Source organism: Hibiscus syriacus, unplaced genomic scaffold (genome assembly GCF_006381635.1).
Source record: "Hibiscus syriacus cultivar Baekdansim isolate YM2019G1 unplaced genomic scaffold, ASM638163v2 tig00110828_pilon, whole genome shotgun sequence".
Taxonomy (NCBI): domain Eukaryota; kingdom Viridiplantae; phylum Streptophyta; class Magnoliopsida; order Malvales; family Malvaceae; genus Hibiscus; species Hibiscus syriacus.
In genome coordinates, this window is record NW_024062880.1 from 752,807 (window position 1) to 758,619 (window position 5,813).

Here is a 5,813-nt window from a genome sequence, read left to right on the forward strand (position 1 = left end):
TCAGATGAAAATATAAAGGCCATAGCTAAATATCATCTAAAAATAAATAGAACGGACGAGTTTTTGAAATCGAAGCGTAATTGTTGCTGCATTTCAGAAGGCGTTTCTAAAGCGAAGTTTATTTGTTTGTTGCTGTAGCCGAATCGAAAAGTATGTTGTCGAAACCCTAGTTTTTTATTATTACAGTAATCGCAAATAGGGTTTTTATGTATTGTTTGGGATTTTGGAGTAAAGAAGCATTTGGGACCGATTACAGGTAGAAAGTGATATTCAAGGTAAAATATAAATGTCGATACTTTTATTAAATATTATAGGTAGAAAATGATATTATAGGTTGTATAAATGTGCCGACACATTTTGTAGTGACCATTCAAATTCTTTTGAAGAAAACCGTTTTACCACAAGAGTAGTTATCTATATTTGTATATTGAATAAAGTTTATGTAACAAGTATTTGATTTGATTTGCGTAAACTAATATATGAAGGAAAAATGGAGTTAATGGGTGGAAAAATTGTTGGTGACGCAAATGACTTTGAAATTGAGGCCGAGACTCGAAAGCAACCAAAGGGTGGATATATGTACTTCTAGTAAGTATCAATGTCTTTTTGTTATTATTGTTGAAATGGTAATTGGATTAAAGTATTTAAGAACTTTAAATTGATGGCAAATTTAAATGTTGACAGTATGGCCGAATGCAAAAGGATGAAGGAAGATGGCACACAGAGCGGTTCGGTATGTAAAATGAAATTGACATTGAGTATTATTTAGTGTTAATGTATTGATTAAGAAACGTTTATGCTTAATATTAGGTAACAAAAGATGTGAGGTCCAAATGGAATTCGATGAGTGATGCTGAAAAGGAACCTTACATCACACAGTCAAGGAATGATAGTAAAGAATACAAAGAACGGAGGAAAGCACATGAAAATAAGGTATTCATTAAACTTGTAAATACGTTAATACTAAATATATAAGAACTATAACATTATATATTGTTAAAAAATGTAGGAAGTGTCGACAAGGTGCAACATTAAAAGGGTGAATTCATTAGTTAAACACCTTAAGGAGAAGAGTCGGTTGAATGTGCTGGGAGAAATATGGTTTGGATCGTTGGTAGGAGTAAGGGATCGACCTATTCGGAGGGAATTGTGTCGATCCTTGATGGCGCAATTTGATGTCAAACAATGTATTGATAAGTATGGTGATTTTTCATTTCCTCTCGGGATCCCATGTACTGTAGCCGTATTAGGGGTAGAAAATGAAGGCAAAAATGTTGTAGAAGTCTGTAAGAGTAAGAACTGGAAAGCACTTGCCTCCAAATATGTTTGAAGCAGAAAGTGACATATGCTGAACTTGAAGAGAGAAATAAAAAGTGGATCTTACGGGGGGATGAGCTGAAGGCCAGAGTTCTATTGTACCTTGTCGGTATCTTTCTTTGTCCAACGGGTGATACGTCAACGAACAAGGACTATATTAAGCTCATTTGCGATGAAGGCTTGAAGGGTGAATTCAATTGGTCTGAATATGTCCATTCGAGATTGATTGAATCAATAATCACCTTTAAAAAGGGCAACCAGAGATACCTCAAAAGGTGCATAGCAATCTTAGAGGTAAATGACTTGAAGAACTTTTTTGTGTTTTTATATAAAATGATAGTATAGTTATTATATAAAATTATAAATTTTATTATAAATGCAGGTTTCACTGTTCGATTTTTGGTCGGGCTGTGAGGCAGTGCCGGCTTATGAAAGAACCGGAGTGGCACGCATCCGTGCATGGGGGAAGGAGGAGGTGGTTAGAGTGATGGCGAAGTTGAAGTTAGATAGATCGAGGAAGCACGAAAGGGTAATAAATGTAATTAAATAATATTAAGAATATAATCAATGTCTTAATATTGTAATTTAATTTTGAAGGTTATTGGCAAGGAGGTGGAGGAGGCAGTGGAGGTAGAGTAAAAGAAAGAAGAGATGGTTGTATTGGGGGATGACGGTGAGGGAAAACAGAGTAACTTCGACATTTTAAACAGAGTAACTTCGACATTTTGATGTCTGAATTGGCTGATATAAAAAAAATCCAAATTGATATCATTCATAGACAATGAAGAGTCGAAGAGAAACTTGAGAGAGTCGAAGATACACTTGAGAGGCATAAGGGGGAAGTGGAAGGAAAAATAGATGGAGTGGTGAAAGAAGTAGAGGTGTTGAGGAGTGAAGTGGTGAAAGAAATTGAGGTGTTAAGGGGTGATCTTAAGATGGTGACGGGTGAAAAATTTGATGGTGTGGTGAAGGAGGTTGTGGAATTGAGGAGTAAACTTACGGGGGTGAAGGGGGTGGTTGATCAATACTTGGATGAAGAAGATCAATTGAAGGGTAAAATAAAAGAGATGAAGAGCTATGTATAGCAAAAATACAATGAACTGAAAAAATATGAAGAAGAAAAGAGGGAGGAGAAAGAAGAAAAGATGGAAGAAATGAAGAGGAAGAAAGTCGATGTCATTTATACACCGGAGAGTGTTATAGCAGCAGATTTGGATTCGGAATGTCCTGCACCCCAGAAGAAGAAGCAAAAGGTAAGTTGAATAAAAGAAAACTTAATTTGATCTTTATCATGTTGTTGTGACAAAAATTTGTATGCAAAATTGTAGGTTGAAAAAGCGGATATTCCAAGCGGAATTGATGACATTGAAGCTGCAATTTGTGATTATTTATGGAATAATGAGTTAAAATCGGGGTAAGTGAAATATATTGCTTTGTGAGTGATATTTAAATATTTCATGACAACATATTAATCCTAATGATTCATACAGATATTCTGTAATCTCATTGGGAAATTAATTCGCTAGTGTATAAGACGTTGCAACGTTGAAGCCTACGGAATGAGTTGGCGATGTGGTAAGTAGAAAGTAGAAAATGTTAAAACTTATTGAATATGTTCTAATTGTGTAATTAATTTTGTTAGGTTATTGATTTGCTCGCCTGGACAGTATGCTACGATTCTCAAAAGTCACTCCGGAGGATTGGCTACCTTCATACCTCTTAGCGGTGAGTTAAATTAATAAATGTTGAAAAGTAGTGTTATAGACGGTAAATTAATAATGTTTGTTTCATAATTGCAGCAACAGGCGTTGGATGCCAACAACAAAGAAAGTGTTGAGAGTATTGCTACCTTTTGGGGTCCCATATTGGATAACTATGTGAAATTCACCGAATGTGAGAAGGTAAGACACCATACCAATTGCAAATGATGTTTTCGGATATAGAATGTTGAATTTTGTCAAATTGGGTGTGAAATTTGTTGCAGATCATGATCACAGTAAACTACCATAATTCACATTGGTATCTGTTGGTGTTGATATGGTAGATCGTGTTGCAACAATATATGATAGTATATTTACATCTGAAGCAGCTAAATAGAGAGTGAAGGATGCTAAGAGATTGGTATGTATGTATGTATGTATGAAAGGACATTATGTAAATTATAATGCATACTTTTTTTGGATCATAACTTCTTCTTTTTTTAATGCAGATTAAAATATTAGATTTTTATAATAAGAAACACATTTGGGTTGAATACTGTGGATCTCTAGGAAAGTTTCCCTTGAAAAATTTCAAATTTGTGGAGCATAAGAAGAATAAGCAATTGAATGTGTATGAGATGTTATCATAAATAAAAAGCTTAATTTATGCAGGATTCATAATTGATATGTGTGGCTTTCAAATTTTGTAATAGATATGATTGCGGCATGTATGTGATGATGTGGATAGAATCGATCGGTTCTACAGGGGCAACTGGTGATTTTGTAAGTGGAATTAAAAATTCGTTTGTGGTAAAATTGTTAAAAGTCGTAGATTGAATGTTGTGGTTTACAATACTTAACGTTCTGACAATTTGAATATAGGTTGTTGGAGAGTGGGATCGATCGCGAACATTAAACGATCTCGTAAGCCACAATCAAAATCAACGAAGACATGAGATAACAAAAGCTGCCATAAGACACTACAATAACAAAAGGATGCAATGATGTAAATGTAGGGTTAATTTTTTATAAGATTTATAATTTTGTATGTGAATGTAATTATGTATGAGATGAGAAAAGTTAGCAGTATGTTGTTGTACATTTTCTTATACACATTAAGAGTCATGTTGATACGTACGATATATGGAGATTGCTGTAAAAGGTAAATTGACAATGTAGGTAAAAATAAACTTTTTACTGAAAAATTAATAAACACTGATTTGTTTCCAACATTTTGTCCAGTATGATTCCCAAACGTTAAGTTTCCAAAAAATAAGTCAGTATATGTGTAATGTAATAGGTAAAATTTATCGATCCCAGAAACATATGCATCCATAAGTATAATGTAATAGGTAAATTTTTAATGTAACTGGTATAAATATACCGGTTTTATGAGAGAATAGGTCTACAATATGTATCGACACTTTTTTAATTTTGTGTCGATACTTTTGGTCCAGAATGGATGCCAAAAAGGGTGAACGCATAAAGTGTCAATACATTTTCAAAAAGTGTCGATCCTAGAAACATCGAAACCCATAATTATAATGTAATAAGTAAATTTACAATGTAACCGGTATAAATACACCGATTTTATGAGAGAATAGGTCTACAACATGTATCGACACTTTTTTAATTTTGTGTCGATACTTTTGGTCCAGAATGGATGCCAAAAAGGGTGAACGCATAAAGTGTCGATACATTTTCAAAAAGTGTAGATCCTAGAAACATCGAAACCCATAATTATAATGTAATAGGTAAATTTACAATGTAACCGGTATAAATATACCGATTTTATGAGAGATTAGGTCTACAACATGTATCGACACTTTTTTAATTTTGTGTCGATACTTTTGGTCCAGAATGGATGCCAAAAAGGGTGAACGCATAAAGTGTCGATACATTTTCAAAAAGTGTCGATCCCAAAAACATCGAAACCCATAATTATAATATAATAGGTAAATTTTCAATGTAACCGGTATAAATATACTGGTTTTATGAGAGAATAGGTCTACAACATGTATCGACACGTTTTTAATTTTGCGTCGATACTAATTTAAATATCGCGTATTTTTCCCCTTCATTATTTATTCGATACAAACTTCAAAATCGATAGACAAACCCTAAACCTAAAGGCTTCTGAACTCTTCATCTCCGACGAATACTAGCGTTATCATAACAGTGACGATCAGATATTCAGGTAAATTTATCGATATTTTATGGGTTTGATTGATTTGTATATTGGAGTTTTTTTCCTGAATGTGTTTGTGTTCCATTGTAATAGCATCCACACCCAAAATGGCTCCAAAACGTCAGCGTCAGAAGCGCGGTCTTTCTCAAAGCTCTTCTCAACCTAGTTCTTCTCAACCACAACCTCCTTCTCAAATAAATGATTCTTCTGAGAAAATCAGGTCCTTCGAAACTCTGAACTTTAGATCTGATATGGAGAAACAAAGATGGCAGGCGAGTTTTAAAGTAAGGAAGATTCATCCCGAACGTGTCATTGACATGGGTTTCTTGTTTGATGATAAATATGCATTTAGTTTTAAATCCACATTTACATATTGGGGTTGACTTGAATTCTTTGGTGTAGAACCAAAATATTACCCCAACCTAGTTAGAGTCTTCTACAACAATGCTTCCTTAAAGCACGAGCCTAATAAGACTAATATAATAGGAATTAATACCCATGTCATGGGGAAGGAAATATATATATCTCCGGAAACTATTGCGGAGGGTCTAGGTGTCGAGAATAAAGGGGATTCAGATGAAAATTATTTAGATACTACAATACAACGA